Raw genomic sequence first — 14,879 nt, 5'->3', positions numbered from 1 at the left:
TAATATCTCTCTTCAAGAAGGGTGGGAGAAGAAAAGGATAGAGATGTCTATTGGAGTCACACAAAGACTACATGCTATATGTGAAGAAACAGTGTTTGTCACATGTCTAAAATATAGTTTCTTGAGCTTTTCAAAGTACTGACACAGATTATCTCATCTGAACCTTATAATAACCCTGGAAGATAAGTGCTCTTATTATCTTTTGCTAATGATGCTCAGAATGGTTATGATTTCCCAAGTCACTTGACAACACAGTTAACAAATGTCAGAGGCAGGATTTTGACCCAGGTTTTTTCTGACTAAGATCACACGATTCACTATAAGCAAACAATTATAATAGACAACATTACCATTCAGAACCTAAATTGCCAAATAGTCATGTTTCTAATTCCTAAGTCAAAATTTTAATTACTTTCCTCTCCCTCCCTTAATGAATTTAATGATTCACTTTGAAAATATGGGGCAAGTCACATAACTACTCTTCAAAACAAGAATGCATGACTATATCCCAGAGATGTAATTAAATATGGCCAAGGGTTTACAGATCATTGAATAAAAAGTATATGAGTATGGAATTTTAGTTTTTTGGTCAAAGAATGATAAACTTTTATCAAGAACCTATGCTTGGTCTTGGTGAGACAAAGGCATAAATGAGAAGCAATCTCTGCCTTCCATGAGCTTACATTTTCTAACAGTGATTTTGTTTTGTTTTCTGAAGCAAAGTCTCCATTAGCTAAATAATATTGATCTTAATCTACAGACTGTGGAAATGAGTTAATCCTATAGCGATAATTCTCTCAAATTTATTTGAGTATATTTTGACATAAGTATAGTTCTTAAGGATATCTTTAAAGTGTTCAGTTTAATTGATTTCTAGTTATTGCTTAGCAAGATATATTCTTTTCCATAGGCAGGCAGCATAAAAATGAACTTATCTTATGCAGGCTGTTACAGGGTGTGCTCTGCAATCTTCCCTCTAGATAGGTAGCACAATGATAATGCAGGAGATGGAAGGGTCAGAAGATTTGAATTCAAATCCCACCTCAAGAGATCAGGTCTGTGAGCCTGAACAAGTCATATATGCTCAACCTCAGGTTCTTCCTCTGTAAAAAGGTCTGATAATATCTACCTCAGAATGTTGTGAAGATTTAGAGTTTTGCAAACCTTAAAGAATTAAGTTCTCTCTAGGTCCTCAATTTCTTTTTTTTATTAAAGTTTTTTGTTTTCAAAACATGCATGGCTAATTTTTCACCAATGACCCTTGCAAAACCTTATGTTCCAATTTTCCTGCTCTTTCCCCCATCCCCTCCCTTAGATGGCAAGTAGTCCAATATATGTTAAACAAGGTAAAAAATATGTTAAATCCAAGATATGCATACATATGTATACAATTATCTTGCTGCATAAGAAAAATCAAATCAAAAAGGAAAAAATGAGAAAGAAAATAAAATGCAAGCAAAAAACAGAGAGAGTGAGAATGCTATACTGTGGTCCACACTCAGTTCCCACAGCCCTCTCTCTGGGAGCAGATGGCTCTCTACGTCACAAGACTATTGGAACTGGTTTGAATCATCTCCTTGTTGGAAAAAACTACGTCCACCAGAATTGATCATCGTATTATAATCTTGTTGTTGTGTACAATATTCTTCTGATTCTACTCACTTCATTTAGCATCAGTTTATATAAGTCTCTCCAGGCCTTTCTGAAATTATCCTGCTGGTCATTTCTTACAGAACAATAATATTCCATAACATTCATATACCATATTTTATTCAGCCATTCTTCAATTGATGAGCATCCACTCAGTTTCCAGTTTCTTGTCACTACAAAGAGGGCTGCCACAAACATTCTTGCACGTACAGGTCCCTTTCCCTTCTTTATAATCTCTTTGGGATATAATCCCAGTAGTAACACTGCTGGGTCAAAGGGGATGCACAGTTTGACAGTCCTTTGTAGCCCTCAGTTTCAAAGAACAGCTTCTTTTTAGCAAGGTTTCTCTGTTCAGGCAATAGTAAAGCACTCCCTCTGGGGGAGGGGATTAGGAGAGGGTCCTAGAGCTCCTAGCCAGAGCTTCTTTGCAGTCACAGGGCAGTTAGATAATGCAGAGAGAATGCTGAACCTTAAATCAAGATGACTCATCCTTTTGAGTTCAAATCTGCCCTCACATACTTTAGCTATGTGACTCTGAATGAGCCACTTAACCCCGTTTGCCTCAGTTTCCTAATCTTTACTGAAGGAGAAAATGATAAATCACTCCAGTATCTTTGCCAAGAAAATCCTAAATGGGATCATAAAGGGTTGGACATAGCTGAAAAGACTGAACAACATTGACAGTAGCAGAAAGGGAAAGGAGGTGCAATTAAGAAACTCAAATAAAAAGAAAAAGAGGGCATTAAGAAAAAGGAATTGAATAGAAAATTTTTCTAGGACTAAATTAATAAAACTGATGATTTTGTATGACTGATAAATTAACCCTAGAATTAATTCCAAAAATGTTTTGAGCATAGTAACAATGGTATTTTTCTATATTGTACATGTATTCTATATTGTGATGTATTATGCATAAATAAAATATGTGCGTATACATGTACACATATTTGTCTACACAAATATGTGTACATGTATACCCACATGTATTCTTTTATTGTGAAGGTAAGAATATTCCTATTTTATAATCATAACTCATGTTTATCTATTTCTCCTTGAAAAATCTCTTCCTTCTAGGTTTTTGTGACTCACTCTCTCATAGCAAATCAAAATTGAATTGATTCTCATTGATTGAAGGCCAATAAATTAAACAGCAATTGAAATATCTTTTTCACACTTTCAAATCAGTCTCTCTTAAGATATGTGAGATAAGCTTTTAATTTGTTCACTAGAAACATTTCTTCATGATCTGCTCTGACATTCTATTTAGAGCATTTCTTTTGATTGGTTTAGTGCATGCATGAACCCTCAGATTCTTTAGAGAAAGAATGTGAAATAGGGAAACATGCGAGGTATGTGTATATATATATATACACATTTTGAATTTGAGATTAGAATCCTAACAATTCTTTTCCACCAGTGTGACCTTAGGCAAATCAATTAACTTCTCTGTGTCTCAGTTTTGTTATCTATAAACTGAAGGGTCTGATTTAGAAGCAGATAATCTCTAATCTCCCCTCAAGCTCTAAATCTGCTTACATTACTTTTCATCTTATTATTTATGAGCATTCAGAACTCAATAATGTGCTTAATTTCTGTGGAGACTATGATATTACATTTGTATATAGCCACTGAGTGTGCCTACTCCACATTTGACTGAGTTAATTCCCAGGAATAAAACAGGCATTGATACAGAGCAGAGATCTATAAAATATAATAAATCAGTAAAGAGGATTTATGTCTCCTCTTATATTTCCTGACAATCCAAGAAAATTATTTTCTGTTAAAATTCTTAGTTTCTGGTGATAGGAAATCTCATTTAAACTATTATAGTAGTGATGTAACTTTTTCCACATGGTTGACATAAATGAACATAAATTTGTTCTGGATAAAGGAAATAATAATAGATCATTGTGAAAAGAAATGTGACCCCATTGTTTTCCTTTGCTTTAAAGTTAACACAAAATGAACATTAATTTTCTGTTTGGAAAATGCTTTGTTTATTAAAGGTTTTTTTTTTAATTTTCAAAACATATGTATAGTTTTCAATGCTTACTCTTTTGTCTGTATCTCCAATGCTTAGTGTAGTGCCTGTAGACACTACTACATAGTATGTATTTAAATAAATGTTTATTGATTATCAGCTGTCAAGTTTTATCAATTCTACCTCAACAAAATTTCTTATCTCCCTCCCCTTTTCTTGACTCATAGGGCCATCACCCTGGTTCAGACCTCCCATATTTCTTACCCAGGCTATTACAATAATTTCCTAACTAATTTCCTCGCCTCCATTCCCTACCCTCTCCAATAAATTCTCCATACAGCTACCAAAGTAATATTCCTTAAATGAAGTCTGACCATAGCTTCCTATTGCCTTCATGTCCATTGTAGTCTAATTAAAATGGTCTACTTCCTGTCTTTCACATTCAATATTCCATCTCCTTCCATGCCTTTGAGTAGGTCTTCCAGTAAACCTGAATGCACTTTCTCCTGAATTTTCCCTATTAGAATTCTTAGTTTTCTTCAAAGCACAGGTCAAATATCATACCTACATAAGTCTTCCCTGATTCCCCCTTCTCCAGGTGTCAGTGCCCCAACTAATTAACTAATTACATATACACTAATTATATCAATCAACTCTAAACATGTGCATGTGTTTATAATTACACACTATAACCATATAACCTATTGTACTAATTAACTAATTATGCATATGTGCACTAATTTAGTGATTATACATTTATGTGTGTGTATATACATACATACATATATATATATATATATATATATATAGTATCTACTTATATTTGCATATAATAATAAATAATTGGTGCTAGGCCCACTTGGGCTGTGTCATAAGCCTTCTCCCTGTCCATTAAGGGTCTTTTGTCAGCTTTGCATTCATGTATATGGACTGAGTTTAAAACTAAGGGATCTTGATTTTCAAAGAAAAGACCCTTTTTTCTTATTATCTCTGGCTCTATATACATTTCCACCCCAGTTCATGTTTAGGAAATCTCCAAAAGGGAAGAGTAGAAAGGTACTCAATTTCTAATGTAGATCAAGTATAGGACAAAAGCAATATTAAACACACACAAGATATACAAGCATACATTTGAAAAAGTTAAAAATAAACAGTAGCAATGATATAATTACTATAACACTCTTCTAGAATGTTGAGACTCAGGAGAATTTGAGATCAGAATACTAATGGTTCTTTTCCACCTGTGTAGAATTGGTCTTTGACATTTTACCTCAGATCTGCTCCATATAAAAAAACTCCTAGGTCACTGTTTTTTGGCAAGGATTGGGCTAATTGTCCTGGTGCTACTCACCTTTTTTGTTTTAGAAACTCACCCTGATGCAAGTCAGCTCACACAAGTTTACCTCTAAGACTGGAAATTGACCATTTCAGGGTCAATGTTTTCTTATCTATGTTCAAAAAAAGAACACACAAAATATAAAAGTCGGGGACTCAAAATCCAAGTTCAACTCATCCATATGACCCCTCTCCTTTAGCTGCTATTTTCTTTTTTTTTTTTAATTTTTTATTAAACTAAATACAAAGTAAGAAAAAACAACAAAAGGAAAAAGACAGAAAAGGAAAATAATAAAACAAAATAGAATATTGTCATGTGCCCAACAGAACATCAAGGAGGATCCAAAATATATATAACAATAAATTTCCTTTTCAAGAAAGCGTGTATAATAATGGAAGAAATTACATTCATGAGAGTCTATCTTTTCTTTGCTTCCTTATAGGTTATACTTTTGTTCTGTGCTGCCTGTTTTTACTTTATTCTTTTCATTCCTCCGATTTCCCCTAAGCAGGCTACAATTGAGCACAGATATATTTATGTATGCATATATTATATATATATATATATGTGTGTGTGTATATGCACATACATATATATATTCACATTCGCCCATAGACCCAAATATACATGTTCACATATACATAGATCTACATGTATATATACCCATACATACTCAGACACATATATCTACATATATATTTACTCATATGTAAACATGCATATAAAGTAATATTAATATGGCTGACAAATAATGTAGATTTCTCTCTTGATCGAATCTTTCAGCATGATTTTGTCTAAGAGCAATGATTACTAGCCCTATTTTTTTTCTAATTAATTCTACTGCTGAGCCTTATTTTAATGTTTGTGTATATCTCTCATTTCGTATCCCTGTTAACTCTTCTATTGTAATTCTGCTTCTTAACTTGCCTTGCTGTTACTTAACTTCCTCCACCCATGGCTCTTTCCCTTATTTTTTCCTTCTCTTTTTATCCCACTCTTATTAATTTACACATCTTATCCCACTCCTGTTAATCTAAATACCCTCTGTACCCCACCTTATCTTACACCACCCTTTTGCTGCTTTTTATCCCTTTCCCATTACTCTAGAAGTGTTGTCCACAACTATTACTCTACATACCCTTCTATTATCCTATTCCCTCCCTCCTTATTTCTTTATAGATTTTGGAGGAAGTTTTATCCTTCATGGTATATGTATTTAATGTTCTCTATTTAACTCATTCTTGATGTGAGTAGGTTTTCAGAACTACTAGCCCTTTTCCCCCCTCTAAAGCCTCTGTATCATTCTTCCTCTGTACATTTGTTTAAAACTATTATTTTTACCTTTTCCTAAACAGATGTCAATCTTAAACATATGGCATACATTTCCATATAAAAAACAAATGATTTGTCTATGGTGAGCAAATTGAAATTAATCTTTGATATTGACTTATATGTTAAATATTCTTTCAACTACAGGTTTGATTGAGAAAAGTCCTGACTACAAGTTTGTTGAATGTCCTTTTTTTTTTCATTTAATGTTATGGATAATTTTGCTGAATATGATATTTTTGGCCGCAGGGTTAGTTCTTTTGATTGCCAGTATATATTATTCTAGGACCTGCCATCTTTTATTGTGGCTGCTGTTGAGTCCTGTACAATTCTAATTGTAGCTCCATCATATTCAAATTGTTATTTTTTGTTTGTTTGGTGTTTCTTGCAAAATATTCTCTTTGTTCTGGGAGTTTCAAAATTTGACAATACTTTTTTCTATTTCTACTTTCTCCTGATATTCTATCACTTCAGGACAATTTTCTTGGATAATTTCTCAAATTATTATGACAAGGTTCTTTTTTTATTACAACTTTGAGGTAGTTATATTTTCTCTCCTTGATCTGTTCTTCAGATATGTTGTTTTTCTTATGTTTCACATTCAATTCTATTTTTTCATTCTTTATATTTTGGTTTGCTGTTTCGTGTTCATTTACTTCACTGGCTTCTTACTTACTACAAGCCTTCTGAGGGCAGGAACTTTTGTTTTTGTCTTTGTACCCACAGTTCTAGGAGCATATTAAGTTCTACTTCTGAAATTACTTTGTATTCATTTAATGATTCCCTCAGTTATATCCCTAAAATTACTTTGCATTTATTTTGCATATATTTTCTATTTTACTTATCTATGAACATATTACTTCTCCCTCTTCCTCACTCCACCTCCCCACCAAATGTGAATTCATTAAGGTAAGGATTGGCTTTTTGTCTTTGTATCTCCAAGACCCAGCACAATTTTTGGTACTTGGCAGGTACTTAATAAATACTTATCCAATTGAATTAAATCATTAGTCCAAATGAGGTCATAGAGAATTAGAAACTACAGAAATGACTAAATAACAGCAACTTTTTTGCAATATTTCCAGACTCTCAGACCAATGCCTTTTTAACAATTATCAGAGCTATCAGAAGAAATCAGTATTGTGGGAGGAAGTGCTAGTAGAAGAGCCCTATATCAATTTGATCAGTTCCCTAATCAGTCCAGTGAGATTATAGGGCATAAATCTTTGTTGGAAGTGCATCTCCCATGAAGACAGACATATGCCCTGGCACCAGGATAGCAGTGTTCAGGGAACCCTCTGGTTAATTACCTGAAATTAAGGATGCCTCCAAAATACCTGGCCACTGATGTTTGGGAATGGAAGGAGATAGCAGGGAACAGAATATTATTGATCTATTTAAAAAAAAAAAAAAAAAAAGAGCTGTGAAATGATTTTGGCCTCCTTTCTATATACTTTTTCTTCTAGATTAGAGTGCAGAAAAAGCACTGGGAGGTAAGGTGGAGAGGGAGAATCTCTTTTCTCCTTCTCTGGAGAAATAATAATGATTTGTAACAGAAACATATGACTAGCCCAAGGGGAAAGTTCATAGCTATTGAGTTTTTTGTTTGGTTGGTTGCTTTTGTTGTTGTTGTTTTGGGGGTTTGGGTTTGGGTTTTGTTTGGTTTGGTTTTTGGCTTTTGTGTTTTCCTTTATGCTCACTCACAAATCAAAGATATTGGTTTTTTCATTTTTTAATTAATTTTTTTCTTTTCTGTTTTTAAAGATTTCTTACTCCATGTTACCACTGAGCAAATAAAAGAACTAATACAACACAAATTAAGCCTTCAATACATAGATACATAGTAGTCTCACAAAACAAATTCCAATATTGGCCATGTTTGAAAATGTATGTTTTTTTTTTTTAACCTTTGTTAGGAGTTAAGTGGCATATTTTAACTTCATTCTTTTGGAATTGTACTTTATCATCACATTTATCACAGCTCTTGAAGTCTTTCAAAATTATTTTTATCTATAACATTATTATAATTATATTATACATTGTTCTGATTTTGCTCAATTTATTCTGTATCAATTCATAGTGGTCTTCCCGATTTCCTCTGAAAACTGTCCATTTTACCATTTCTTATGGATCAATAATATTACATTCATATATTATACTGTATAGTCATTCACCAAAGGGAGGATTTGCACTTAATTTCCAATTTTTGGTTACCATGAAAAGAGTTGTTATATATGTTTTTGTGTATGTATGTATGCATATACACATAGATAAATATTTTTTCCCTCTTTCTTTGATTTTTTTTTAGGATATAGGCTTAGGAATAGTATAATTGGGTCAAAAGACATGCCTATTTTGGTAACTTTCTGAGCATAGTCACAAATTGCTTTCCCGAATTTCTCTATTAATTCTTATTTCCATCAACAGTACATTAGTATATACTACCTAAAAGAGCCCCTCAATATTCATCATTTCCCTCTTTCATCATGCTTGTCAGTCTGGGAGATATGAGGAGGAACCTCAAAGTTGCTTTAATTTGTATTTCTTAATAAGATTTAATGATTATTTCTTAATAATATAGCACAATATATTAAGTTATTAATTACTTAGTGATTTGGAACTTTTTTATGATTATTCATAACTTGGATCACTTTCTTTGAAAACTGCCTAGTCATATTCTTTGACTGAATATCTATTGGTGAATGTCTTAGGAACTTGGCTATCAGATCTTTGAGTTTTGTTGTTGTTTATTAAAAAAGAAATGGAATTGTGAGGAGTATAAGAAGTTGAGTATCCACAGATATTGTCTAAACAGGATGAAGAGGAGGGTGAAATACTATATTAAGATATCTCCAACCAATTATTTTGTGAGTCAACAAACTGGCTAAAAGACAAAGTTCCTGGCAGAGTCCCAGGACTAACCTGGTCCAAACCAGCTAAGGTCAATGACAGGGGACAAACTTTTTGACATGGAATGGGTGAATAGAGGAATGTGACTCCAACCATTTGTAAATCAGATTGTAAATCCAACCAATTGTAAACTCAGATTTAAATCCAACCAACTGTAACTCAGATTATAAATTTGACCAATTATAATTGAAATTATAAATCAGACCAATTGTAACTCCAGATTGTAACTTGGACTAATCAGAACCCTGAAGGGAGGGGAAAAGAAGCAAACTAACAGTATAAAGCTTGCTCTTGCTTCGCGTGTCCCACTCCGGAGCACACCTGCTTCTCGTGAGAATTGCTGAATATAGACTTCTTCTTTTACTCTAAAAGAATAGGGAAGCAGTGGGAGCTACAGCTCATCCTAGGTTTATACCCTGCTGAGTTTCATGGAATCTTTTTGATACCAGACTCCAAAATCATTCTGCTTCTTTTCTTTTTGTGGCATTGGAGAGTAACCTGTTTATTTACATTTCTACTTTTTTTTTTTTTTTTTTTGAGGCAATGAGAATTAAATGATTTGTCCAAGGTCATACAGCTAGTAATTGAATCTAAATTTGAACTCAGGTCCTCCAGATTCCAGTGCTGGTATTCTATTCACCGTGCCACCTAGTTGCCCCCATTTCTACTTTGGACTAGAGTTTTAAAATGTTCCTCCTGTTCTTTTTCTTGAACCCACTTTTATGTTCATATAGATCCCATAAGAAATATTTCCATGTCGGTAATACTAGATTACTTGACTACAGGAAAGAATAGAAGTGATTCACTTACATTTCATTGAAAAAGTAAATTCAGGAAATCTTGAGCATTTTCTGCAGGAGATAGGTGGAAGCCAGTGGGGGTGGGGAGGACTCTGAGGTAAAATGAGAAAAGAGCATTTTCACTGGAGACTAGGATAAGCCCAGAATTAACCCTGGAAACAACAGCAGGGGAGAAAAAGGAAAAACAGACCTTGAGATGTGAGTTTCTGGTTTGTTTACCCCTCTTCCACCTCAGCAGCATCAGCACTATGGTCTGAAAACTGATTTTGGATCAAAGTGAAGATGGGTCTTAGGTTACAGTTGGTTAAAGGGGGAGAATGAAAAAATTTCCCAGTAGAGATAGGCTTCTTAGTGTCCCTAGATCAGTTCTTCTGAGGTAACCACAGGGAACAAAGGGCACTTCTAAGTCAGTGAGATGGCCAAAGAGTTTTACTTTATCTTTATCTTTATCAGTCCAGCTGATGTTTCTCTGAACCAGAGTGCAATTTGCTTTAAAAAATGTTTAACACATGGAAAAAAGAATAGATACTTTGGATATTCTCACAGAAAGCATGAAATAATCATGTACAGTGAACCCGTGGCAAGGATTCAAATTTCTAATGCTACTTAACTGAACAACCTATTTGTAAAAGTTATCTCTTCCACATCACAAGGGTTAGGCGTGTGCCAACCAGGTGATCTGGAAAATCCATGTAAAATTTTTTGACCTTTCTTTTGTAGCAGAGAAAAAGTCTAAATTATTATGGTATTATAAGATAACATGTTAAAGACCACACCTAAGTGTGAAGGGGCAGGTCAATTCTCTGAAAGCTCCCATAGCTGTGAATCATAACACACTTGAAGGAATTACAAATCAGCTTTTACTGACTCAGTTGTTGCTTGTGAATTGGGAATGAAATAAATCAGAGGCAAGAGAAAATAGGAGAGAGGTCAGAGAATGCACCTGCCTCTCAGTCTCCTTGTAGCATTATCATCCTCTCATGAAGGGATCTATTCTGGTGGTCAGAATTAAATCCCCAACTGACAGTAGCAGGTGGCTCCCATAACAAATATATGTTGATATTATGCAATACTATCCATATATTCCATGCATTTGTAAGCTAAACTTTTTTCTATGTCCCCGTTGATCTTTGTTCATTGTCTGCAACTTCTACAAAACTACCCCCAAATTCCCATTTAATGTCTTATGCCAACCTGTAATATATCAAAAAGTGATGGGGGGGAAAGTGATGGAACATTATTATTGTCTAAGTTTTCTTATAGCTCAGTTAATGTTTCCTTTATAAATTTCAATCCTAAGGCATTTGGAGTATATAAATTTATTATTATTATTGGTTAGTGTAGTGTCTGGACTAGCTCTCTGGAGGATCTCTGGAAGAGCCTTGGTCTTAGGTGGAGGAGTGATGAAGACAGGAGAGCCACCAGGAGGATCTCTGTTTCTGTCTTCATCTTTTGTGTCTCCTCTCTGTCTGTGTCTGTATCTGTGTATGAGTCTGAGTCTGAATCTGAGATTAAGCTCAAGCCCTTCTCTCCAGTCCTCTCAGCCCTTAGATACCTCAGTCTGCTTGTATCATTACATCACACTAACTATATGCCAACTAGAGTGATGATATCATTATATCATACTAGAGTGATTACATCATTATATAACACTTAAGTATATGTAAACTAAAGAACCATTATCTCATCAATCACAGTGAGTAAACACCCTCCAGAGTTCCCCCACTATCTGCAGTTCTCTACAGGTTAGTAAACCAAACAACAGTATATAATTCCTTTCACCTTAATGCAGATTGCTGTTTATTATCCTTTTTATTTTCCAAACATTTGATTAAGCTTTGTCAGAGAAAATGATTGCAACTTCTGCTTTTTTTGGATTCACTTGATACATAGTAAATTTTTCCCATCCCCTTAATTTTATTATATATATCTTTGTTATATAAATGTGTTTCTTTTAAGCAACAGATAATAGGAATTTATTTTTATATAATATTTAAATTCATATTTAAATTGCCAGCATTATGTTTATATTTTCCTCCATTTAATTCCAATTCTGAAGTTGTTTTTTTCTTTTTTACTTTCTTCTGTAAACACGGTATTATGTTCCTTCAATTATCTTGGTTTATTCTTTTTTAAGAAGTTCTATTCCCAATGGCTCTTTACCCTTATCCCTCTTCCTATTTGTTATCCCTTTCCCTTTCAGATTTTACAAATTAATTCCCATTTCTTTCCTACTTTATATTTAATTCTTCTCTTTTTTCTCACTCAAGTAGATTCACACTTCCTTTCTTGCTCTTCAATTTGTTCTGTTAATTCTTTTTTACATGTCATTTTTTGGCATCCTTTTCCAGTGAGGATTTCTCTCACTCTCTGTATTATTCATTTTTTCTTTCTATCTGATCTAGGTCCTCATGCTCTGGTTTAGCTTCTACAACTATTTATTTTCTCTCTATTCTCTGTATTTCTTATGAAACTATAAATTCTAAGCAATCCAATTCTGTGCTTTTCCTTTCTTGGCAGTTACTGCCTCTGCTTCATAGAGAGCACCCAGAAGATTCCCCTTTTCCATTGTTCCTTACTCCAAAACCACGTTCAATTTCTATATGAGGCAGGTGAGACACTTCAATGTATAAGGAACCTTCTCCCATACTCACTACTTCTCTGATTATGCAGCCCACCATTGATATATACGTTCTCCATAGTTATTTCCTTTTCTCCATTTATCTCAAAATCTCCTCCCTTGGTCCATCTTCCCCCTGGAGCTGATTACTCCCAAAATATTGAAATCCCTCTGTCCCAAGGCAGAACAAGTGGTCTTTCCAAGCACCAAATGCCATAGTATTTGGTCCCCATCTCTCTTCGTGGAAAATCTCTCTTCACCCATAGAAACCTATCCCACTACTAACCTAAGACCTTTCTCCTTTTCTTCTCCCTTTTCAATCCTGTTCTTCAATTTCTCACTCACTCCCCTGCAGGTTCCTCCTCAGATAGCCAGAGTAATTTTCCCCTGATTGTTGACCCTGGATTTGTCTTATTCACATCACATATTCCCCTCTTCTCTTTTCATTCATTCTCCCTTTTTTTTGTTCTTCAGTTGTGTCCAGTTCTTTGTGAGTCCATTGGGGTTTTCTTGGCAGAGATATTGGAACAATTTGCCATTTCCTTCTGCAGCTCATGAAGAAACTGAGACAAACAGAGGTAACTCAGTTATTCAGGGTCCCACCTAAGTGTCTGAGCCTGGATTTGAATTTGGATCTTCTTGTCGAAGTCCAGCAGTCAGTTCACTGTGTCATCTAGCTTTCTATTTTGTAATATAGTCCCACAAAAAAAAGCATTTTCACTTACAGGGAGGGTATCACCAAGTTGTGTCTATAATGCCTCTTAACTGTAACCTGTCTTCTATATTCACTCCAATCTCTTTGTGTACATTTAGGAAGAAATCTCTTATTGGTCTCTGCTTGGGCTGTCCTTGGCTGCTGCACTTATTCATTCCTCCTGAATTGCTATTATTTGGGATATTTAAGCAGCAAATAATACTTCAGGTCTAGTTTTCTTTTTTTTTTTTTTTTAATGTTACAATTTTTTTTATTATTATTGAATGTCTATCATTTTAAATTCATGGTTGAGCCCAGATTTGTAGGTTAAATCACTCTGGGCTGCATCCTGAGCCCCATTGCTTTTTGGAATGTATTATTCCATTCCCTCTTGTAGCTTCTAATGTGTGCAAAATAATCTTATGTCATTTGGGTTTATTTTCTTTCATATTGGAAGGACTTTCCCTTTTTTGCTTGTGGAACTTGTTTCTGAAATGAATTCTAAATCTAACCATTATATATCTTGGAATTTGGAATTTTAAGGTTTTATTTGTTTTTCTGGAAGTTTCTTCTGTTTCAAATTCTTTTTTTAATTCGTTCAATTGGCATTACATTCTCTATGTACTGAAGTTCTGACTGCTCCCTTATATTATTTCCTGCATTATACTGTTAATTTTTTTGTCCTGTCATGTTCTTCTTAGGAATCTGTGATCCTTAGATGGTCTCTATGTAACCTTTCTTCAAGATTAGTATGTTTTGCTGGCATAGTGAAAATATTTTCTTTAATGTTATTGTTTTATCTTTTCTTCTGTATTGTCCTTCACTTCAGTGTATTTACATTCCTAGTTAAAGTTCTCTTTTTTGTTTCTTTTGTGAGATTTGCCATTGCAAATTCTATTTTCTTTAGTCTCATTATTTTTGTTACACAAATCATAAATTCTGCTCTCATAATTCTCATTTCTCTTTTAAACCACTCAAGATTAGCATATTGTGTTTCCTTGTTCTCAAATTCTATAGGGTTTTCTGCCTTCTCAAATGGGATCATTTTCCCTTTATTTTGCAGCATTTATTCATAGATGACTTAGTCAGTTTTCTAGTTTTAAAAGCCATGTTTTTTTGTACTATATTGTCTTCTCTAATTACTTATCTGCTTATGTTCAAGGTCTTTGGGTTTTCCTCTTCCTAATAGCTTTGGTAATTTGAGTCTCTTTCCCCCTTCCCCCTTTATTGTTAATTTTGTGACTGTCTAACTCACTTTTCTCTATTGGGATGTACCTCTTCCTACGCTATGCAGTTCATAGTGCACTAGCCTAAGTCTCTATCCCAAATGACTTTTCTATGAACCGAACTGGGCCCACCTGTAGGTTAAATACTTTCTTCAAGGTTAATGGAGTGGGACTTGGGGATGGAAGGTAGCCATAACTTCCCCCTCCCTCCCCACCTGACCAGTTGTACTGTCCTGCTCCCTCTGTTCCTCAGTTCTCTGGCCAGACACTGGCAATTCAGAGGGCTGCAGTGCTGCTGCTATGGGATTGATTTTTAGCATATGTGTCTCTGGG

General features: G+C 34.4%; 1 long non-coding RNA gene across 1 annotated transcript; it reads right to left on the bottom strand.

Annotated features, from left to right (window-relative positions):
• Positions 1 to 4,988: 4,988 nt before the first annotated feature.
• On the bottom strand, positions 4,989 to 10,154 carry LOC105749472. The gene is made up of 3 exons (XR_004229443.1): positions 10,017 to 10,154; positions 7,607 to 7,689; positions 4,989 to 5,079 (listed from the first exon to the last, which is right to left on the bottom strand). It is a non-coding gene; the product is annotated as an uncharacterized LOC105749472 (long non-coding RNA).
• Positions 10,155 to 14,879: the final 4,725 nt, after the last annotated feature.

Source organism: Sarcophilus harrisii, chromosome 1 (assembly GCF_902635505.1).
Source record: "Sarcophilus harrisii chromosome 1, mSarHar1.11, whole genome shotgun sequence".
NCBI classification, from domain to species: domain Eukaryota; kingdom Metazoa; phylum Chordata; class Mammalia; order Dasyuromorphia; family Dasyuridae; genus Sarcophilus; species Sarcophilus harrisii.
The sequence above is the reverse complement of the archived record's forward strand: the minus strand, read 5'-3'. Positions and strand labels throughout refer to the sequence as shown.